Here is a 25,740-nt window from a genome sequence, read left to right as displayed (position 1 = left end):
TCTCTGGGACTGCACCAGTCAGGCACATCATGGATTGCCCTGTGCTAGGATTTGGAGTCTCACTTCAAGCTTGGGCTGGGGCTTGGACATTTAAGGGGAGAGTGTAGAGTTGGACTGTGATTAGTTTAGGCAAGGTGTCATGATCTCTTGGCTTGGGCTCAGGTTAAAAACCTGGAAAGGTATATATCTGGTAGCAGGGGAACTTGTTCTTGGGTCATGCTTATTTTCCTTAATGTGGTCTTCTGTGTACTGTGCTCCTCTCTCACCCCAGTGAACCAAACCCTCTCTGCCTATCTTTCAAGTCATTTTATGCATGAAAGTTGCTTCACTTTGGCCCCTTGTTTCTTTTTTTATTCCAGTATTCATTTTGAAGCATTATTTTAAGGCTGGTTAGAGAGGATTCTCACAGTGGTTCAAGCTTTTCCTGCTTCTACTCCACCATCTTGATTATGTCACCTGTTTTCTTTATATTATTGGAGGCGTAGTATATTCTGTTCCAGCACTTTATTTTTACTCTATAGGTGTCTCAAATTTTTAAGTGTGCTTCTTATAAACAACTTATTGTCAGGTTTTGGTTTTTGATTCATTCTGATGTTTTCATTTTATGGATAAATTCAATCAGTTCACATTTAAAGTCATAATTACTCATTGGGCATTTCCCTCTATTCTGTTTTTCTTCACTGTTATTTTCTTCCTCTCTTTTTCTTGTATTTCTCCTTAAATACCCAATTCCTTCTATCCACTACTTCTCCAATTCATGCTCCTTCTTAGAACCCTTTCTTTATCTTCTCCTTTTGCCTTCATAGTTTTTAATTAGTCTGCCTTTCTTAAAGTCCTTCTCTTGTCCTTTGCCCTCTATCTTTTAGTTCTTATTCTATCCACCTTTCTAAGAGTCCCTTCATTATCCACTCTACCCTACCTTTCCATTTCTTATTTAATTTAATTTAATATTTAATTATAAAATTCCCTTCCTTATCTTGGCCTGAGTCCTCCCTTATCCCCTCAACTTGGTTCTCTTCATCTTTATATGTATTTATTTCTAGGTATCCCTCCCTTTTCTTATGTCCTTGCCTTCTGTACTGCCCTTTACATGTCATCATTTATCTTTCACACATGAAGTGTAGCAGTTACTCAAGACTCTGTCTTAGGCTTTCTTCTTTTATCTCCCTCATTTTCTCCTGTGAAGATGGCTCATAAATGTATATATTCAGCTCTAATCCCTGTCATGAATTCTAGTCTCACATCACCAGCTGTTGATTGGATGTTTCTAACTCAATGTTCCACTAGCATCTCTCAAATTCAACATACTTCAAATCTATTTTTCTTTTAACACTCTCCTTCTCCATCTGATTTCTTCCCCAAATTTTCTTATTTATGTTCAAGGTAAGTTCCTTTATAGTCACCAAGATTTTCAGCAGCATCAATCTTTATTCTTCCTTGAAACTTCCAGTTATTGTTATTTTATCATTTCAGTCAGATTTGACTCTTTGTGACCCTGTTTGGGGTTTTCTTGGCAAAGATTTTGGAGTGGTTTCTAATTTCCTTCTCCATCTTATTTTGCAAATGAGCAAAATGATGTAAACAGGGTTAAGTGACTTGCCCAGAATCACCATAGCGATTAAATGTCTGAGACCTGATTGGAACTCAGATCTTCCTGACTCCTTGGGTCTAATACCTCATAATCAGTTGTCAAGTCTTTTCAATTCTACTTAAACATCATTTATATTTCCCCCTCTCTTCATATATATATGTATGCACACACATAAATAAGATAATATATCTGGTTGTTAAACTTTTGGGGGTGACATTACAGATTTCAAATTGACAATCAGTATAAATCAGCATAAATAAAATGGTTTACTATTTTGTTGATTGTAGAACCAAGAAAGTAGGCAATTTATTTTTAACTAAGAAAGTAATGCAAATTAAATTTCAAAGTGTGTCTGCAACCATTCTGCCTCTTGACCCCCAGAAAATTCCTCTAATTATTAACCATTTACTAGAATGCCCTTGAATACATCAATTATCCTTGTTTGGGCCATCATTGCTTCTCATTTGCAACACTACAATAACATCCTATTTTTTCTTCCTCCTTTCAATTTCTTTCTTCCCAAACCTATACTTTAAGCACCTGCCAAATAATGGCTGGGACCATATGTCACTCTCCTGGTCAAGAGTCTTCAGTAACTCACTGTTGTCATGAAAATAAAATGAAAACTTCTTAAACTGACTTTTTGAGACCCTCTATAATTTAGCTACAAAATACTCTTCTTGAATTGTTTTAAATAATTCTTTTTCACATACTCTATGTCCCTGCCAAACTGGTCTACAAGTTGTTTTTTGAATTGAATATTCTATTTCCTTTCTCTATGACTTTAGATAGGTTATTTATTTCCCCCATGCCTGAAATGTGTGCTCTCCTCACTCTAGCTTCTTCATTTCCATTCAGACTAAGTTGATTAGAGCTTGCTTCATCCCTACTGTTTTTAGGGTTCTCACTCTTCTCAAATGACTGTGTATTTACTTACCTAAGTATATGTTGTATTGTCTTCAGTAGAATGTAAGCTCCTTGAGGGTAGAAACTATTTCATTTTGATCTTTGTATCCGTAATACCTAGCACCATGTTTTGAATATAGTGTTTCATAAAAGCATGTTGTATTGACTTGAATGGAATCAACTTCTTGTGTATTGCAAAGGCAGCTGATATCAGTCAGACTCTCTGGCTCATGATTCCATGGTTTGAATTTCAATGGGTGGAGAAACTTGAGGCTGGGTGTCTTTGGCCAAGAGCCCAGAACTCTGGAATGTATGTGCTTTGCAGAGTGGGCTCACAGTTGCATCATGTTCTTGCTCCTGAATGTGAACAATAGGCATGTGGCTCAGTGGGCTAATTAACCTCCCAGAGACCTCAGGGGCTGCACATTATGCTCCTTTCTATGTCCTTGGCCAGTCCCTCCATCTGACTTTGAATGCCTTGGGGAGGCTTGTTTGAACACTTGATGACTATTGGACCTCTAAGATGGAATGATGGATTCAACTCCCCTTTTGCTCTGGAGTCTAGGAGCAGGAATCTGACATGTGACTTTTGTGTTTGTATAGCCCAGAGGGCATCCAGCAACTGCAGAGGTGACTTTGGCCCAGGAAATGCCATGTGCAAATCCACCATGCTTTCATTTGCAAAGTGGTAAGTGAATGGGTAGGTTGCATTGGATGGATCCTAGAGAACCCTCCAGTTTCTTCATTGACTCTCTTTGGTGGTGGCAAACCTCCTCATAGTGGTATTCTTTGGATACTGATTAGGACTAGAAATAAAGAGTGAATGATGGAAGAATGATCTGTACCATTTGTATCAAAAATATTAAACTGCAGTATAAGAGCTGGTCTGGAATAAGGAGGATTTTTAGGGTCTTTGTGTTATTTGCCCAGCACCTCAATAGATTCTTAGGACTTGACTAAGAGTCAGATGGCCTTGTTTTCACATTTCAAAATTTCAATGTTTGGAATTCAAATATTTCATATTTCAAAAAATATTCATAGGCTTTTTCATATGTCTATTTTGCTTGAAGCAAATCCATCATATTCATTATCCCCATACTAATTACCCTAGTAATAACTTTCAGTTAACAACTACAAAACTAAAAAAGCTTTGTATTTTGTAAAATTGGTTAAAATCTTAAAACTTTCTTAAAGGTTCCCATTTAAAAACGGGAAACCAGTAAATGCTTTGGAATATGTGATTATAAGGAAAAATATTTATTATAATTCCACTTCAATCTGAAACCCCTACATTTCTCTTAATTAAAACTCTTACCAGTTGTACTCAAGTCATATATTTTTTTCTATATATTTAAGCTTGTATTCTAAGGAGATTCCAAAGGCCTTGGGACCTGAACATTTTCTTTAGGCAATTCTTTTAGGTGGGGAATAAAGTAATGAGTTGGAATGAAGCTAAAATGGGAATAATGGACTCTTAAATATTTCCTATTCTAAATTCTAGTCACTGAATGACTCTAGGAAAAGAAGATTGAGCTGAACTAGATATTTTGCTCCAAAATGGGTATGTTTCCAAGAAATTTTAAGCACCAGAAGAAAAGCATATAACTTGATTTATGCATTTCATTCAGCATCTTGAACCATAGTTGAAACTAAAGTAGGTAACCAGTGTCAAATTTGGAGTGTGCTAAAAGCTTTTCTAGTCTATATGAAGTGTAGAAAGAGGAGTGAATAGCACCAAAGTAGTAAGAACAATTAGTAAAAATTTAAAGCTACCTACTGGTAGGCTGAACTTCCCTGCCCCACTCTACTCACCTCTCTATCTGCCTCCTTTCTCTCTCTCTCTTTCCCCTTGCTACACCTGATTCCTTTGGTGGAACCCAGACTCCATTCAACTGGGAGCATGATCCTGCTATTCCATTCAACTGAAGAATGTTCTCCACTCCAATGGACTGAGGCCATGCTCCCAGCCACTTGAGCAGGGTGTGGTTTGTAGTTTTTGCCCCAGGCACAAGAATTCCTAGGTTTAATACCATCTAGCATAGCACTTTACACTTTGTAGGCACTTAATGATTATTTATTGAAGTTGAAATGAACATGAAAAGTTATCAGAGACTTGGCAATTTTTCTGTGAAATTGGGTGTGACATCCATGCTGCTTCACATAAGGGTTCACTCTTATGCTTTGGTCTCTCTCTTTGTCTGGATATTACCCATGCTTCCTGGTTCAAATTATTAATCTGTGGCATTATGCTGGACCACCCATAGGAGATCTGAATTTCTCCAAACATGCAGAGGAGGTAATCTGACAATTTGAGATCTTCCTGTTCATGTTCATAATAACAAAAATCCCCCAAAACAATTGTTTAAAAAAAAGTCTTGGAACAAGTTTAAACAGAAAATCATGTTTACTATGGTATTCTTCCTCAGGCTTAACATGTCCTAAGAAGAGGGTGTGTTCAGGGGGAATGAATAGAAACCTTATCTTTTACGTGTGGTTCAAGGTAATGTCATAACTAGAGTCTTCAAGTGAGAAACAACTTTTTCTTAAAAATTGTAAGCAAGAATCCTCTTTCACTTACAAGAGGCCAATCATAAGCTTGCCATTTAAATGACTGAACTCCAGTAATTAGAAGATGGGCACAGGAGATGATGGACCGAAGTCCTCTACAGCCCTGCAGTTCCAGAAGTAATAAAACACCATAATTTTCACATGCCAAATACCATTTGTCTAGGGATTAAAAAAGCCTTGATGTTATTAAAGCCAAATGCATACTTTCTGGTGGATCTTTGATTCAAATCCATCTGAACAGGATACTTACATTACTATGGTATTTTTATACTCTCAAATGTATTTGTGTCCTCAATGTATAAATCTTTTCGAATGGTGAACCTTTTGTTTGTATCATATCCACCAGTTACCACTGTGCTGCCAAAATAGTATGGGGCAAGTGTACACACACCAGCTAACTAATTCATGAGGTTCTTCCCCTTGCAATAAAACTTATCTGGGGAAGAAACATCTAAACATTAGCCTGTATACAATCAAACCCTATTAGAATCATAGACACTTAAAATTGGAAGGAATCTTACAGATATCTGTTTTGCACCAATGTTGGAACTATTCCTATGATATCTCTAATCCTATTATCCTGATGGGGAACTCATTACCATAGAGACAGAGCTGGGATCCAGAGTAGGTACTTTAATATATTGTAATAAAATAAATTCACATATTTTAATATCATAAATTTCCTCTCTTCCTGGTACATAAATATTTTGTGAGAAATCAAGATACAAGTCACCACTTTCTTTCATGTACTGTTTAACCCTGTTAGAGTATAAGTTCCTTGAAGACAGGAATTATCTTTCTTTTAGCTTTTATCTGTATCTCTAGCACTTAGAATAGCTCCTGAAATATAAGTCACTTAATAATACTTGTTGACTTGAAATATGTTGCATCCAAGTTTCAAATCCTCTGGTAAACAGTGATGGAAGATACGTACTATTTTCGAGCTTGGTATGTGGCATTCAGAAGTCTTGCTCTAGTTCTGCTCAAAAACTTCTTTTCAGATCTACTTTTTAGAAAGTTTTTGTTTGAATGATGTGGAATCTGACCCTTATAACTACTATCAGTTGGTTGCAATTTTGTGCTTTGAAGCTATGGAGAAAAATCTAGTTCATCTTCCAGGTAATATTTTTTCAGATATTTAAAAATACTTATCTATGTTCCTACTACGCTTTATCTTCTATCTCCATTTCCTTCTATTATTTTTAATATGTGGTTTAGAGACTATTCACCATACTGCTAGCTTCCTCCACAAAATAGACACACACACACACACACATACACACACACACATATGTAATTCAGTTTGTCAATATTCTTCTTAAGATGTGATATTCAGAATGAATCCCAGAGGTTTAAATGCATTCTGACAAAGGTGGACTAGATACTACTTTTGGCTTTGTTCCAGCCAATTGGACAAAGGTTAGTATGGCAGAGTTGATAGGGTACTGAACTGGGTGGGAGTCAAGAAGACTTTTCAGATCTTTATGAGCTGTTTGACCCTGGTCTAGTCACTTGAGCTTTTTGTGCCTCAGTTTCCTAATTTGCAAAACAAAGAGAATGAACTTGATGGCCTTTAAGATGCCTTCCTGCTATATTCCAATGGGCTGGTTGATTGTAGGAAAATCTGTCTTTGGGAAGCTGTAGTTTTTCTCCAAAGCCTGATAATAGTCTCTATGCAGTTTGGTCAAATTCAAGACTGTTTCTTCACTATTTGTTTACAATAAATATACTTTTTGTGGCTGTTCTGATTGCTCATTTTTGTCCATATCAAACATCTGGAAATACAGTTGACATAAACATTCTTAACAATGACTTTTTTCCTTTTTTTAGTTAGAAACAGGATTTTGTGCATCTTATTACTTTAGTATTTTAATTGCAGGAAGACAAGAATGTCTGGACGTAGATTGATTTTAAAATGTAAAACCACTGCTTAAAAGTTATGATGCAGAATCTTAGTAAAAGCTAAAGGGTAGTTGAACTGCTTTTAAATCTTTTTGTCTTTCCTTTTTTCTAGATTTTATTCTTTCTCTGCAGTAAAGAAGGATATTGTGACTCAGAATATAGACCAAGAATAGAAGATACCTGAAGTCAGGACCCATCCATTTGTGCTTAAAAAGGGCTTATTGATCTATTGATTGATGGGCTAACTCGTTCAGGCGATTATGTGCTACTCACCCTTGTGGTCTGAAAGGATCAGTGCATCTCCTATAATACCTAACTTCATCCTACTGAAAACAGAAACATCTGGACCATCTGACTCACGCACGACTTGTCCCATATACATAGTATCGACTGACTCACATGGAGCCCATATGCTACTTTATAGATTGGGGGAAATAAAAATTCTATCTAGTCATGAGCCATGTTTTCACAGGATTTAGAACATGAAACATACTTTAGAGGTCATCTACCTCCCTTTACTAAATGAGGAAACTAAGGATCACGAAATTTAAATAATTTGCCCCAGATCACATAGGGAGTAGGTAGAGGAGCTGGAGTTTGAAACCAGGTCCCTAGATACTGCTTTTACTGTCATATCCATCAAATCATCACTCGATCAACCAATCAACACACAATATGTGGCAGATATTTAAGTAGCAGGTATGTAAAGAAAGGAAAAATACGATCCCTGCCCTCAAGGAGCTTGTGTTCTAAATTCACCGTGAAGGCAGTGCTTCATCTTTGTCATAAGAAAATACTGTGTGTGGGACAGTATGAGAGAAGACCAGGGGTTAGAGAAATAGAGTTTGTACCTTTCAGAAACACTTGTTTGAGTAAAGGCACTAGAAGATTTTCCTTTTATCTTTTACTGTCTACTGATTGAGGAGGAAGTTATCCATTGTTTTTAGCTCTTGGTCTCATATCTCACATAAAGAAATCAATAAAACATTTTAGGTTGAGTGCATACACTCTGTTTAGCATAGCCACCCACTCTGTACCATATGCTGCAATCTTATTCTTTCACCAAGATGAAAACAGGAAAATGATTTCTTTACTTTAAAAAATGTCTTTCTCTTCAATTCAGGCTGAGCCTTACATATGCTTTGATTCTAGTGAGATTGTATTTACCAGAAAACCTTCATCTTTACATGAATGTGTCTGCTTTAATTCTGAAATGCTATAAGATAGCAACACAACAAAAGCACCATGATGTCTTCCACAGTTGGCAGGACTATTTGAAGTAAATGAAATAAAACCACTACCAAATGTAGTATGAGCTTAGAAAATTTTTTTTGACCCTTAAAATAAATATTTATAAAAGATGCCATAGCAGAGTATTGAACCTTGGTGGCATGTAAACTTAACAAGTGATATTTGATTAATATATAAGGACATGTTTCTCTAAGATGGAGATTCCTAACAATCAAGAGTTAGAGTCTTAGCCTGAATTAGCCAAAGTGAATAAAATACTAAAGGAAATTCATTCCTTCAGAACATCATTCTTGACTTATACAAGAGTGCTTCATATGTTGTCCTCTGGGGAAAAACTTGCTTAGACATTATGGATAAAATTCAGATTCTTTGGTGTCCCTAAAAGCCATGCAAGTATTGCTTTAAATTATTTTTTTAAATCATCATAGAAGACGTCATAAACTGTTAGCCCTTATAAGGCAGGAACTATTTATGTCTTTATATGTTTGGATGCACTGGAGAGAATGTTGGACTTGGATTTAGGAAGATTTGAATTTCTACTTCAGACACCCACTAATTATATGATCCTAGGCAAATTACTTAACTTCTCTTAGCCCACACTGGTAAAATGGGAACAATAAGAATACTTACCTAACAGGGTTGGCGTGAGGAGAACATGAAATAATATATGTAATAAAGTGCTATACAAATGCAAGCTAATACGATTAACATATGGTCTGGCATGTGATAGGCACTTAAATTTTTATTGAATTAATCAGACTAGGATTTTGGAGCCAGGAGGAAGCTTAGTTATCATCTAGTCAATCTTCCTTAAAGATGAGGAACTGAGGTAAAGAAACAACATCATTGTTATCACCACCAAATATACTGAGTTCCTGCCATATGTGGGGTAGTGGGATACAAAGGCATATTGTTCTGAGGTTTCTGTCATTGAGAGAGCTTGCAGTCTTATGGGAGGGAGTAGCTTGTAACAAATGATCGCAATAAGTGGATGCTTTAGAATTTAAGAGCCTGATGTGATCATGGGGCTGGGAGGCTTCATGAAGTGGCAAAATGCTAATCTAAAAAACATTTTAGGTGACTTTGTAGTGCAATGGATAGGGCATTGCATTAAAGAGAGGGATAATTAATGAGAGGGCAACTACAAGGTTATGGGCTTGAACCCTATCTTAGTATGGTGAGAAAGTCTTAGTACCTGGATTCAGATCCCATTCTCTGATGTTTACTTATTGCCTGTGATCAGGGGCAACTCAACGAACATCCATCCATCATAGTTTCCTTACCTGTAAAATTTTAGATCTACATTTGTGATTCTAAGAATTTCCTTATGGTCATGAAGGTAGTAAATGACAGAGACAATATGCCAGCTTGTATCTTTTGACTTTCTATCCCATGGTCTTTCTATTAAACATGCAATTTGTGTTTTCATCTCATTTATCAATATAATCTTTACTGGAATATTGTTCTACTTAATGAGACAGAGGACATCTCGGTGGTACAGTAGATAGAGCAATTGGCTTGGAGTTAGGAAGATCTGAGTTAAAATGCAATCTCAGATGCTCACTAATGGTATGACTCTGGACAAGTCACTTCACTCTTGCCTCAATTTCCTCATCTTTAAAATTAACTGGAGAAACAAATGACAAATCAATCCAGTATCTTTGCCATGAAAACCTCAAATGGGGTCATGAAGAATCAGACATGACTGAAATGCCTGAAAAATGAGACAGATGGAAATTTGTCCTTTTTTTAGTGAAACTACAAGAAACCAGGTTTTCTAAGTGCTTTAGGAGAAACACTCTTCAGAATTGAGCCTTGATTACATCTAAAAGCGCTCTCCTCTAGATCTGCCTGTAGTGAGTGAGTAGATGATGTGTGTGTGTTGGGTGGGGGGTGGCAGGGAGGAACAGAGTCTTCCTCATTGTATTGCTGTGATTCAGAAACTGCATTCCAAGTTAATGAACCTTGTCCTGTAATTCACATGCTTGGAATGTGTGAATGGCATAAATCAGTAAATACATAAAATACATTTCTAAAAGCATGAAAATATGATCTATGTGTGTAGAATCCATAACAAAATTTATGACACCTACAAAAAAGGTGAGAGGGAAAGATCCATATTATTAAGCTAATAATGAGTATATGACTAGTTTAGCCTTGCTATGTTTTCCAAAACCAAATTAGACCCAGGAAAATTCCACATGGTTTACAAAATGGGCATTGACCCAACTCAAATCTGCCAGCATCTCCTTGGTATCTTCACCTCCTTTCTGTGTTTCCCATAATATTAGGCTAAGGAGACACAATTGTTTGCTTATAAAAACAGTCAGAGTTCCACAATATATGATAGTATCTCATTAGGACCAGTCACAAGCGAAGTACATTTAATTTCCTTTAAGTTCATCACTTGATTCTCATTAGGGTCAACTCTGATTTCTCTTCACCCCAAGCCACATGAATCAGAATTTGCTTTCCTGGTTGAAAAGGGTCATTTTTTGTAGTTCTTTTCCACTTCTTTTTTTGGAGGAGTTCAATGTTCAGTGTCTATTGAATTTTTGCTATTTCAAACAGAAAAATATTTATGAATGACTCTCCAAACTATTTGTGTAAGTCAGTACTACCTCATACAAAAATATTGGGGAAGAGATATGATTACATTTTATGAAGAGAGATTAGAAATAGAAAAAAATTATTCCTCAGTTTACTCCAGGGCATCTACTTGAAGTACTTGGTTTTAACTGGCAATTGGGTTTGAAAAACCCAGGAAGTATTGATTGGTGAATGCTGGTTAGTTGAGTTTTTGCTTTGAGGAATAATAATGGGAATGAAGAGGATTTCTGTTGCCATAATATGGTAAAACTTAGTTATGGCATAGCAAGACCAACTCTAATTGTGTCAGGCTGCTCAGTTGCATTATTAAATTAGTAATCTGCTTATAACGTTTTCCACAGTTCTGATATTTCTGTATCTTTTAATGTTTCTCAAACCTGTGAACAGCCATATGATGGTTTGGGTCATCCAGTCAACCTAAAATGTACTTATGAACATCTACAAAGTGTCAGTCAATCATTAATATACATATATTAAGGACTTACTCTGCTAGGCACAATACTAAGTGCTGGGGCTACTACAACAAAAGGCAACAAACGGTCCATGCCCTCAAAGACAACATGCAAACAGCAATGTATAAACAGGATGTAGACAGGAGAAATCAGTGAGAAGCAATAGAAAGAAGGCACTATCATTAAGAAGAATCAAGAAGGGCTTCCTATAGAAGGTGAGTTTTTAATTGAAACCTGAAGGAAGTCAGGGAATCAAAAGGCAGAGTTGAGGAGGGAGGATATTCCAGGCATTGAGGGCAGCCAAAGAAAGTACCTGGAGTTGATATAGAGTATCTTAGAATAACAGCAAGGACACTGGCGCTAGTGTATCACAATGTGGAAGGAAGGTGTATGTAAGTAAGTATAAGAAAACTAGAATGTGTGTGTATATGTGTATGTGTGTGAAGGTTTGGAAGGGCTTTGAATTCCAAACAGGATATTATTTGATCCAGGAGGAGAAAGGGAACTGTTATTGTTGTTTTAGTTGTATCCAACTCTTTATGACCCACTTGGGATTTTCTTGGCAAAGATGTTGAAATAGTTTGCCATTTCCTTCTTCAGTTCATTTTACAAATGAGGAATCCAAGGCAAGTTAGGTTAAGTGGCTTGCCCAGGATCACACAGATAGTATACATGTCGGAGGACAATAGATTAGTCTTCCTGACTCTAGTCGCTGCACTCTATCCACTGTGCCACCTAGCTGAAAGGGAGTCACTGGAGTTTATTGAGTGGTGGGGAGGGTGATATGGTCAGATCTCTGCTTGATGAAGATCATTTTGACAGCTGAGAATAGGATAGTGGGGAGGAGAAAGACTTGTTGGTAGAGTGCTCACTCTATCAGGTAGAGTTAAATTCAGAAAGTCTTGGGGTTCAAATTCTTTTTTTCTGATATATATTAGCTGTGTGACCACAGGCAAGTTTTTAAATCTCTCAGTGCCTCCAGAGGACTCTTTTAGAATACACATTACACATTGTTCATTCTGTATTGGTGGAAGGAACTTCTACCCCTGTACTTCTCCATACATAGAGGAGAGTCTCCTAAGGACAAGCCATTATTGTGTGATATTATAGTAATTGGTTGGTTAGTTTATTGGCTCTCCAGATGAAAGGATAGTAGCTAGAATGAGGGAAGTGAAAGTGTTAATGAAAAGCTTCTCTGGTTAGCTTCCACATCAAGTATTGCGTTCAATTGTGGGCATTACATTTTAGAGTCTAGATGCACATTTTTAGTCTAGAGACTATGACAAGGAAGTTAACCAAGATGATGAGGTAACTGGTGGTGATACCATGAGGACTGGTAGAAGGAACTGGGGATATTTTGTCTGGAGAAGAGAAGGCATAAGGGGACATGATAATTGATGTAAAGCATCAGAAAAGCTAGCTGGTAGAAGAAAGATAATGCTTTTTAAAGGGAAGAACTAGTAACAATTTGGTGATATTACAGACAGGAGAATTTTAGTTGGACGGAAGGCAGAATTTCTCAAGAATCAGAGTAGATCCAAAGTAGAATGGATTGCCTCAGGAGCTAAGGAATTGCATATTATATTGAAGATTTTCAAATGGAAGTTTAAGTTATTGGAGATATTATAGAAGGTTTTCCTGGAGGTCTTTGAACTTGGATAAGAAAATTGACTACTTTATTTTAACAAACCTCTACCTGAAATTGAATATTTTTTCAAAACATAATTCTGTGAAGGGGTCCTTTATTCATCACTAGACTACCAAAAGGGCCCAGGATTCAAAAAGTTCAAGAATCTCTGGTTTATATGCACTCGGAGATCATGGAGCCATCCTTTCGTACTTTTTAAAAAGATATAAAGTTAATCACAAGAGATTTTGAATAGGAATCAAAAAATGACTTGGCAGAAGAACATGAAGACACCAAATAAGGCTTTGGGCCATGGCCTCTCATTAGAAATTCCTCTTTCTCAGAGGACAGAATAATTAAATCTCCACTTCAACCTTGAGATGTATTTTTAACTGGTAGGAGGAGGAAAAAAAATAGAAAAAAATTAACCCCTCTTTACAAACATTATAGTACTTAGGAATATTCTATGTAAACATTTTAATTATTCATATTGTTTTACATAGTTTTTTGGGGGGAGTTGCTAAACTGAGCACACTCATGATTTTATCCAGTGAAGGGGCATGCTTAACTTCCACTCTTTTACAGCCACTTATTTACATGGGACTTTACTCCATACCACTCTCTAAACAGAGATAATTGCCATGGTAACGGCAGTATTTCAAGACTCTCACACATATACTTGCACCTTTCTTAAAGAAACACAGAGCCCAACATGATAGAACTGAATCGGTAAATCATTGGTATGTTTTTTATTTCTTGTTGCATAGTTGTCAGGATTTAGAGAAGAAGCTGGACACTGTCACTTACTATCAACAGTGCCCAGAAAACACTTGTGCCCTGTGTAGCACCTTGACACCTTGACTGAAAATAACATGTGGTTTGTAATGACATTCAAAAGATGACTGATGGATTTCTAAATTGTTAGGGTCAGAAGACTCTTGAGGAGGGGAACATAATTGAGAACATGAACTATGAGACACTATAGCATTTTATGTGAAACTTTCACTGTGCCCAATATCTTCACATTAATTAGGATCATTTTTATACTTAGGTTGGGAAAAGACTAGGAAAATCATTCTGGCTTGGGGCAACATCTAATTTTACCTTTGGGCAAGCAGTTTTATTTAAAAATATACATGTTTATTGAGTTTTGCTATTATTAATTTGCAGTTTAAATGAAGTTTTGATTGCCCATGAATAACTAACAAGGATCAGCCAAATGAAACCCATATAATACTGTTACAAAGAACCATCTCCATTTCTGACCAAATGCTGAGTCTAAAACATGAATACTAATATATGAAAAGAAGCCCCAGATTTCCACTTCCATATGATTAGATAATGTGGGCTTTATAGTTTCACTCTGTCTTTACATCTGAAAAGAAACTAAATTTTGAAAAATCCTATCTGTCCTGAGGACAGCTCTCTTCTCTCTGTTAAGGGAGGATTTCTTCATCATTAATACCTCTATTTCAAGGATGCCAGTGTTCTCCTAAGAGAGAAGAAAAGGCATTCTTCCATTTGATTATTTTCTTTTGAATTAAATGTAGCAATAAATCTAAATCAGCCAAGATAATTGAGGAACATTTTATATTAGCATAATAGTGGAAGTGAACTTGGGTAATATGTGATAGATGTTAGCCTATGCTTAAACTGGACAACCTCCAAACCTTTAATGTCCCACAGGAATTTAGTGGAAAAAAAAACTACCTGAAGTTTTACATCCATAAACCAAGGACTCATTTTTCACTTTCAAGATAAGTCCTTAAATCTCAAGGACACCCATTTTATACCTTCATAACATAAGATCATTGGAGCATGAATTTAGAGCTGGAAATGATCTTGCATTCAGTCCAATTTCCTCATTTTACAGGCGAGGAAACTGAGGACGAGAGAGAAGTGACTTGTCTCACTGTTCAGAGAAAGTATATGAATGAGAAACTTCAAAAAACCCTGGTAAATATGGCTTGGTTTTAGTGTCTTTGGTTACTATTAAGTAATAAACTCGGATGAAATCAGTTTAAAAGATTTATTAAGTACATATTATATGCCCAGTACAAGGTGCTATAGGCACCCAAAAGAAATGTAGGATATTTCCTTCCTTTAAGGAGATTATAATCTTGTTGAAGAGAATAGACCAAATACGTATGAGATACCATATTTATCTAAGTAGATCTATCTATCTATCTATCTATCTATCTATCTATCTATCTATCTATCTATCTATCTATCTATCTATCTATGTATCTATCTATGTATCTATCTATGTATCTATCTATGTATCTATCTATCTATCTATCTATCTATCTATCTATTGATCGATCAATAGGTATATATATATATATATATATATATATATATATATACATATGGAGAGAAAAAGAAAGAGAAAGAAACATACACATGGATATATATGTATATATATACACACATATGGTACATATATATTACACTTAAGTGCTAATTAGTCTTTTTTTTTTGTAAAATGTGTTTCCTTGTATATCTGATCTTAATTCTGCCAATAAGAGCTGTAGAGATCAAATTAAATTCCTTTCCCTAATGATAGCTCTTCAAATAATTGGAGGTAGTTTTAGTTCTTCCCATATATTTTCTAAGCAAGACTTATCTCAAGTATAAATATTCCTACTTCTTTTATTTATTATATTTAATAAAGATTTGAATTCCTTCACCATCCTGGCCATCCGTCTCTGGGCAAAATCTTTCTTAAAATTTGTTCCTTAGAACTTAACCTAATACCCATATGTGGTCAGTTCAGTGAAGAGGTAATAATTTTCTTGGTCTTGATTTAATATAGCCTTAAAATGCTTTTTTTTCATTTACTTAACATTGTTTATTCATATTGCATTTGCAGCCAATGAAAAAACACTATATCCTTTTCTTATGAATGACTATCAAACTATGTGTCCTCTATCCTTTGCATTTGATATTTAGATCATAAGTATAGTACTTTACATTTCCCCTATTAAGTTAAATCATATTAGATTCAGCCCCAAATTCCAACCTGTTCAGATCTTTTTGGATCTTGATTCTCATCCATTGTTAGTTATTATAACGTACCATTTTATCATCTCCATATTTAATCAGTCTGCCTTATTTTCAATTTGCCTTATTATCTTATTTGCTTCATAGAAGTCAATAATTTTACCATTGTTGCAGAATAAAGACAAAAGGTTCCCCTAGTTGATAACTGATTCATTACTCAACACTGGACAGAATTGTTTAACTCATTTTGAAGTTGACTACCATACAGCCCACATTTCTTCCTGTTGCCCACAAGGATCATATGAAGTCTTCATCAACTACCTTGATGAAATTTTGATAAAATAAGTTTATAAGTTTTCTCCTAACTTATCACTCTAGTAAAGAAAAAAATTACTCTGGTATGACATACTTAGGAGGTCCATTTCACTTCCTTGTATTTGATGTTTCTTTTTCTAGATACTCACAAATCATTAAAAAAATCTGTCTGAGAATCTTACCAGGAATTGATGTCAGTTCTCACTAATTCGTAAACCTGTAGAAAAAATGTAAAATCTGCAAATTATTTGTAAGCTTGTTTAATCTACTTCCTGCCCCCTTAAAAAAATCTAACTTGCTTCTGGTATTTTGTAATTCAATCATTCTCAATGACTTTTCAGAGAGAAGTGATAAACATGGTGTCATTCTGTATTGTGAAGAAGCAGTTGTGCCCTGAGACCAGGACTTGATTTCAAAAAACCTGGGTTTGAGACATGATTCAGTGTACCTGTGCAATAGTCCGAAAATTATTTCAACTCACTGATTCTCAGGTTCCTCATTTTAAATTGGGGTGATATTACTTGTCCTACCTACTTGAAAAGATTGTTTTGAGCTCAACAATAAATAGTAAAGTCCTATGCATATGTGAATTATTATTATTAAAAATATTATGACTGTGAAGCATACCTTACCTATCCTGAAAATTCAAACTCATTTGTTAACAATATTTCTTTACCTATTTTTAGCTGAAATGTCACCTTCATCAAGCTTATGCTACTTTTTCTTGTCTGGTAGTCATTGTTATTGACCAAGAAGATGGAAACAGAATAAAGTTGAATAATTTTACACTTTATCTGTTCTTCTCTAATACTGCCCTAGCTGTTCCTAGCATGCGGCCCATTTAGACCTTATTCTTCTTATTCCTTGAATATAGTTTTAAAACAATTTTGAAGATTTACTTTAAGATGATTTCCGTAAGCCTTGTCATCATGGAATAGTCTTATAAGTCAATATCACTATCATACATGCTTCCTTGGTTATGTTACCCTAATTCAATCTTTGATAAATGTCCCTTTTAAGTCTGTACTCATTAGAATGCTAAGATAACTTCCTTATATGCCTTCACTTTTCTTTTTCATTGGAATCATTCATGACTGTCACATCTACATTTTATTTCTGAAATCTTCTTACATTTTACAAATAGTTTTACTATTTACAGTTTTTGCTACAGGATCATATTTGCCTTTCTATAAGGGGTTTGAAATCTTATTTCCTGAGACCAGTGTACTGGTTTGACTAACATCCAACAGTTTGACATTGGATTCAGGCTTAGTGTCAGTGTCAGTTTTGCTATTTATTGTTGGTGTGACTTTGGGCAAGTCATTTAAACTAAATTGAGTTTTCAGAGCTTCAGAAGGAAAGGATTAGAATAAATGATCCAGAAGATTCATTGTAGTTCTAATTCCTATAATCCTACAGTGTCATGCCTGCACCCAACATTCCTAAATTTGGTTATCCCATGGATGACAGCAATTTTCTCCTAATACTTCTCCCCCCCCCCCCACTTACACATTTAGTACCTTTGTATTCAGAATTAAGTTGGTCTAGAGGCAGGACAATATAGGGGAGAGTTAACCTTAAAGTCAGGATGACTTGATTTCATTTTTTAGTTTCTTGTATAAGCAATACTATATTCAACCCTGGAGAAGTCATAAAATCTATCATTGCACCATGTTACTCTCTAAGACTATAGTTTGCTGAGCACATGCTGATCTGTACTGGTAGAGGAAGTAGTCTCATTGGTAGCCCCTATACAATGAAAGCACAGGTGCTTACCAGGGAAAATTTTACTTTTCTATTTCTTTTACCATTTAAAAGATGTAATTGTTAGCAAGTTATATAAAAAGTATCAGGTGTTGCTTTTAGTAGAATGAGATTTCAAAATATCAGAATAGTTGAAATTTACATTGCTCTATATCTTGTTTCCATGACATTCCTTGATCAATATTAGTTATTAATCATCAATTTCTTGATATTTCTTGAAAGGCTAAAATGACAGTCTATTGACATGATAGAATAAAGGACCAAATAGTGTGTGGCAGGTACTATAAATCATTTCTTTTCCCCCAAGATCTGGCTATCCATTCTAGGATGTCCTGATACTGTTCTTCCCTCTCCTTGATATTTCAGTAATGAGTTCTAGGTAACTTGAATAACTTGGCCCAAATCTCTTGGGAAACATGAAAGCAATTAGAAAAAGAGTGAATTTGTTCTCCTGATCTTTGGGCCCACTGGGAAATGCAGATATAAGTGGAAAATGCAATGCCTCGATTCTATGGGGGGGGAGAGAGATAGATAGATTGAGAGAGAGAGAGAGAGAGAGAGAGAAAGAGAGAGATTGATAGAGAGAGAGATTGATAGAGAGAGAGATTGATAGAGAGAGAGAGATTGATAGAGAGAGAGAGCATGAGTGGACAAAATAAGCTGAATGGGATTGTAAACAGATACTTGTGGAGTTCAAGAAGAAATGGCATTGGAGCTATTAGAAATGAATATAAAAGAAAGCTTAAAAATAATGGAGAATTTTTTTGAAGTGTAAAAACATTCTTAGAAATTTGTCTCCAAAGAATTGTGTTAAAGAACTGATCCCCTAGAAAAAGTGATGAGTGGGGGCAGCTGGGTAGCTCAGTGGAGTGAGAGTCAGGCCTAGAGACAGGAGGTCCTAGGTTCAAACCCGGCCTCAGCCACTTCCCAGCTGTGTGACCCTGGGCAAGTCACTTGACCCCCATTGCCCACCCTTACCACTCTTCCACCTATGAGACAATACACCGAAGTACAAGGGTTTTTAAAAAAAAAGTGATGAGTGACATCTACAGGAAAACTGATGACCTGCCANTTCCCAGCTGTGTGACCCTGGGCAAGTCACTTGACCCCCATTGCCCACCCTTACCACTCTTCCACCTATGAGACAATACACCGAAGTACAAGGGTTTTTTAAAAAAAAGTGATGAGTGACATCTACAGGAAAACTGATGACCTGCCAAATTGCAGATAAGTGAACAGAAAGAGGACTGAAGGCTGAAGTGTGTTCAGTGTCATCTGCCAGAGAACAGAGGAACCCCCTAGCCAAGGTGGGTAGTAAGGAGAACTAGTGGCAGAAGAGCGATGATGGCAATTGAGTAGTAGGAAACTGGTGCTTCTGGCTAGGAGAGGACTTTTACTGGCTATACAATGAGGGAACCATAGCGTATTTGTGGAAGGAGAAGGCAACCAGAAATAACTACAGGGAGCGGTGGCAGTAATTCCGATAATGGGAGGTGATAACTATAGAAAACATAGAACTTAGCACAGAGTAGCTATGAAAAGGAGAAGCCAACTAGAGAAATAAACCTCAATTACTTCTGGATAGAGCTCTACCAAGGGTACAATTATAAAGCATAGAGACTCTATGGGTCTCTTAGGTGTAAAACAACTCATTGTGGGTTATTTTTACCCTACCAAGTCAGATGCTAGTTCTATCTGTTTCTCTTAATTGTAAATAGAACTTCATTTTTTTATCCTGTGTTCTATTATAAGAGTGGTTGATGACTACAGAAGTTTTCAGCTAATCTGTGTGGGGTTAGTGATCCAGAGAGCTGATACAAGGCTAATATTAACCATATGGAATATAAGGGGAATAAATGTATGCATAAGTTCAAACAATCAATTCTATAAGCATAATATGGGGGAAGGATGACTAAGTAAAGGTTTATGTGAAAAAGATTTGGAGATTTTAATGGATGACAAACTCAATGTGATCTTAAAGTATAATATGGCAGCCAAGAAAGCTAGTGTGATCTTGGGCTATACACAGAGAGGCACAATGTCCATAACTAGAAAAGTGATAGTCTCATCTACTCTACTATGTTATGATTGGAACATATCTAGTGTATTTTAGGAATATGGCTGCACCTTTCAGGAAGGATATTTAAAAATTTGAGAGCATCTGAGGAGCTTAGTTAGGATGGAGAAGAAACTTGAGATTGGGATAAAGGAATATTAGTGATAATTATCTCTGAATAAAGGTTTTATGAGGGACCCATTGTTTTTTTCCCCCACTTATTTGAAATGTTGTCATATAGGAGAGAGATTAGTTTTGTTCTGTCAGACTCTAGGATAAAGGGAAAAAAACTATCAGTAAGGAGATGAAGCTACAGAGTCAGATTTCAGTTTGATATAAGGGAAAAAAAACTATTCTAAGAGTGAAGCTATCCAAAAATGAAATGCACTGTTTTTAGAGGGAGTGGGATTCTTTTCAGCAGAGACCTCCAAATAGAGGCTAGGCAACAGCACTTTTCATGAATGTCATGGATTGGATGAATGTTCAGGTGTAGGTTGGACTTGATAAACTCTTAGTTCCTGGCCATAATTGATATTTTATGATTCTTTTTTTAAAATAATTTTTATTTTTTAGAAAAGTTATCATGGTTACATGATTCATGTTCTTACTTTCCCCTTCACCCCCCAATCTCCTCCCTCCCCCCCCATAGCCGATGCACATTTCCCCTGATTTAACATGTGTTATTGATCAAGACTTATTTCCATATTATTGATAGTTATACTAGGGAGATCATTAAGAGTCTACATCCAAATCACATCTGCATCAACCCATGTTTTCAAGCAGTTGATTTTCTTCTGTGTTTCCACTCCTGCAGTTCTTCCTCTGAATGTGGGTAGTGTTCTTTTCCATAAATCCCTCAGAATTGTCCTGGGTCATTGCATTACTGCTACTACAGAAGTCCATTACATTCAATTGTATCACAGTGTATCAGTCTCTGTGTACACTGTTCTCCTTGTTCTGCTGATTACACTTTGCATCAATTCCTGGAGGTCATTGTAGTGCACATGGAATTCCTCCAGTTCTTTATTCCTTTGAGCACAATAGTATTCCATCACCAACAGATACCACAATTTGTTCAGTCATTCCCCAATTGAAGGGCATACCCTTGTTTTCCAGTTTTTTTTGCCACCACAAAGAGCCCAGCTATAAATACTTTTGTACAAGTCTTTCCCCCTAAGATCTCTTTGGGGCACAAACTCAGCAATGCTATGGCTGGATCAAGGGGCAGCCAATCTTTTAGTGCTCTTTGGGCATAGTTCCAAATTGCCATCCAGAATGTTTGGATCAATTCACAACTCCACCAGCAATGCATTAATATCCCAATTTTGCCACATTCCCTCCAACATTGATTACTCTACCCTGCTGTCATTTTAGCCAATCTGCTAGGTGTGAGGTGATACCTCAGAGTTGTTTTGATTTGCATTTCTCTAATTATTAGAGATTTAAAACTCTTTCTAATGTGCTTATTGATAGTTTTGGTTTCTTTATCTGAAAATTGCTTATTCATGTTTGTTGCCCATTTATAGATTGGGGAATGGCTTGATTTTTTGTACAATTGATTTAACTCCTTGTATATTTGAATAATTAGGCCTTTGTCAGAGTTTTTGGTTATAAAGATTTTTTCCCAGTTTGTTGTTTCCCTTCTGATTTTGGTTGCACTGTTTTTGTAAAAAAACTTTCTAATTTAATATAATCAAAATTATTTATTTTATATTTTGTAATTTTTTCTAACTTTTGCTTGGTTTTAAAATCTTTCCTTTCCCAGAGATCTGAGAAGTATACTATTCTATGTTCACTTAATTTGTTTATAATTTCCTTCTTTATATTCAAGTCATTCACCCATTCTGAATTTATGTGGGTGTAGGGAATGAGATGTTGATCTAAACCTAATCTCTCCCATATTGTTTTCCAATTTTCCCAGCAGTTTTTGTCAAATAGAGGATTTTTGTCCCAAAAGTTGGGCTCTTTGGGTTTATCATACACTGTCTTGCTGACACCACTTACCCCAAGTCTATTCCACTGATCCTCCCTTCTGTCTCTTAGCCAGTACCATATTGTTTTGATGACCACATTTTAACAAGCAATCTCTTAAAATTCCCCTTACATCTTTGGTGATTGGCAAGCAAAGAATCCCCTTAAAGCACACAGATAAAAAATCTCTTTGAAAGATCAAAGTCTATTTAAAGCTCATAAAAATTAACATTTTGTTATATGTTTTCTTTTTTTGTTGTTTAAACAAATATTGAAAACATAGAAATCTGTAGAAAACAGCTTACATAGATGTGAAATACATTTTAAATAATATATTTTGATTTAATTACAAACATTTTTCCTGAAATCATGGTGGAGGTAAATAATAAATGAATGATTTCCTGTTATTTAAAAATTGAACTTAATAAAAACCAAGTAAAAATGAGTATTTTTCCTGACATAATAGAACAGAAAAGTCGATTATATATGATACCATGAATCTCTATCATGTATAGTTTTAAAAAGTTAAAATATAAATTCAGTATATGATTTTTAATGCTGTACTGTTTTTTTTTCTGATCTTAATTCTATACTTTTCTGGACATTTATAAAAAATCAGTGGTCTTCTTTTGTTCTTTTCATTTTCATGATTTTCCCTTCTAGAATGTGTCACTCCCTTGGAAAAAAAGTAAAAACAAACTTTTATAATTAGCATCAATGGTAAAGCAAAAGTCCATATTGACTATGTTGGCTATGTATAAATTGTTCTTCTGGTTCTGTTCACTTTAATTTGCATTAGTTCATTCAAGTCTATCTACCTTTTTTCTAAAAATATCCTTTTTGCCATTTTTACAGTGACACAATGATTCATTACATTAATATACCTTTATTCATCAGTTGTCAAATTTATTGGCAGTTTCTTGGTTTCTGGTTCTCAACTATATCAAAAAGAAGTGCTATGAATAATTTTGGACTTAGGAGTTTCCTTTCCTCTTTCTTTGATGCCTTTGAGGTATGGATCTAGGAATGATATTACTGAGTCACAGAGTATGCAAAATTTGGTACCATTTTGGACATAGTTCTCAATTTCTTTCCAGAATGAGTGGACCAATTTGCAGTTTCTCCAATGGTACGTGTGAACTTATACTTATAGTACTATCAATACTTGTCATGTTTCTTTTTTGTTCATTATTGATAATTTGATGGTTTTGAGAGGAAAATCCAGTTGCTTTAATTTGCATTTCTCTAATTATTGGTAATTTGAAGAATTTTTTTCATATGAGCTTGAATTTCTTTCTTTGAAAACTACATGTTCCTATTTTGTCCTTTCCCCTATTGCAAATTTCTTCTTGTTCTTATAAAATTGAATTGGTTCCTTATTTCCCTTTAATATATATATATATATATATTGCAAATGACACTCTTATCAGAGAAACTTGTTAATAACTTTTTCCAACTGTATCTTTCCTTTACTTTCAAGACTATCTTTAACTTAATTCCACACAATATGCTTCTAATGTTGCTTCTTCTGTATTAATATACATTTTACATTTCAACTTAACCAATCCCCTTATTTTTTCTTGAACATGGAATTTTCTCTTTGATCTCTTTGCTATTGCATAGTATTCCCCTTCCCCCATGCCTCTCTTTTCCATTCCTCCTCTTAAGTTCTCTGGATTTCTTCACAGAAGAATAGCATTTGAGAGTGGGAAGAACCATCACAGGCCACCAAGTCCAACTCATAGCTTCAAAGAATCCCTGATGCAATAGATTCAATAGGTTGTTACCTACCCTTTGAAGACTTCCAGTGATTGAGAATTTCCTTCATCTTCAAAGAGTTGTTTCCATTTTGGTGAGTTCTAATCATTGAGTCCTAATCATGACATTAAGACTAAATGCTTTGCCTCTCCACATACAAGCATTTCAAATATTTGAAGAAAGCTATTATATTCTTGAATTTTCCTTCTTCTGGCAAAAGACCCCCATTTTCATAAAATGATCCTCATATGGCCTGGATTAAAGAGTTTACCATCCTGACTATTGTGTTCTGGATACTTTCTAGCTTATTATCCTCTTTTCAAAAATTCATAGTTCAATTTCATTTCTACTTGCCACAGGAAGCCTGACCTAGGACACCAAATTACTTGTGTCCTCTTTCTTCTGAAATAGTTTTCTTTTCTTTTCTTTGAAAAGAGCTATAGATACCTTTTGCTTTGACATTATTCCATTTCTGAATACATCCCTACAACTTTCCTACTTAGTGCATTATTTTTTGTGACAAAGTATTTAAAAGAAAGATATAAAACAGTAGTATGGTAAAACCAATGGACACATCATCTGAGTCTGTCATCATATTCAGTGTTATAGAAATATAGTTATCCAATTTTTCAAAGAATTTTCTCTCCTTTTTCAAGACTAAATTTATACTATATAACTGTATAGTTAAAATTTTTTGTTCTTGTTATTTCCATTTACACAGTTGTAGTCACTGTTGTAGTATATATTTTATATATAGTAGTATCAGATATTATATATACATATGGTAGTACCCTGTTGTAGTATATATTACTTTTAGCTATTATTTATTTATTTACCCTGAATTTATGTACCTTCCTACACGTCTTTAAGGTTTTTTGTATCCATTTTTTTTATAATACAGTAATATTTCATTCATTCAAGAGGCACAAATTCTTCAATTTTTTCCAAATTGATAATAATGATAAATAACATTTACATCGCACTTTAATGTTCACAAAGAGCTTTCCATACAAATTATTTTATTTTATTCTTACAACATCCTATGAACTGGTTCTAATTTTGAAACCTTTTTATAGATGAAGAACCTGGGGCTTTGAAAGGTTAAATGACTTGCCCAGCACAACCAAATTTTGCCATGATCCTCCCCAAGCTCTCATGACTGACAGCATCAAAGGCCTTCATCGGATTGATGGACACTGTATACAGACCTCTGTTCAGCTTCTGCCATTTCTTCTGGAGTTGTTAGGCAGCAAACACTGTATAGATTTTTTTTGGCTCTTTCAGAAGCCACACTGACTCTCTGGCAGATAACCATCTTTCAGGTGAAGGATCAGCTTATTTTTTTTAAACCCTTACCTTCTGTCTTGGAGTATTGGCTCCAAGGCCGAAGAGTGGTAAGGGCTAGGAAATAGGGGTTAAGTGACTTGCCCAGGGTCATGCAGCTAGGAAATGTCTGAGGCCAGATTTGAACCCAGGACCTCCCGTCTCTAGGCCTGGCTCTCAATCCACTGAGCCACCCAGCTGCCTCCTGAAGGATCAGCTTATTAATGAGGACTCTGGGAAGAGTCTTGCCAGTAGTGTCTAAGAGAGAGATTCTTCCCCTAGGATTGTCACAGGACAACCCATTTCCTTTTCTTTTATAGAGATAGACAATGAAGGCATCCTTGATCTCTAGGAAGATAACCTCCATTTACCATATAACCTAGAAGATTTCAGTCAGGTTTTATATGAACAGTAGACTTCCTGCTTTATACATCTTTTCTGGGATGGAGTCAGCACCAGGCACTTTGCCACATGAGAGCAGCCTAATGGCATTCAAAATCTGTTCTTCAGTTAGAATTTTGGCTAGAGAGTAATGGACTTCAACCCGAGGTATATGGTGACCATTTTCACTTGCTTCTATTTCTTGCTTATTTAGTTTATTTTGCTGTTTTATTTCTTTCTGTATTGTTTTTAACTCATTTAT

Source organism: Gracilinanus agilis, chromosome 3, assembly GCF_016433145.1.
Source record: "Gracilinanus agilis isolate LMUSP501 chromosome 3, AgileGrace, whole genome shotgun sequence".
NCBI classification, from domain to species: domain Eukaryota; kingdom Metazoa; phylum Chordata; class Mammalia; order Didelphimorphia; family Didelphidae; genus Gracilinanus; species Gracilinanus agilis.
This window is presented reverse-complemented; position numbering follows the sequence as displayed.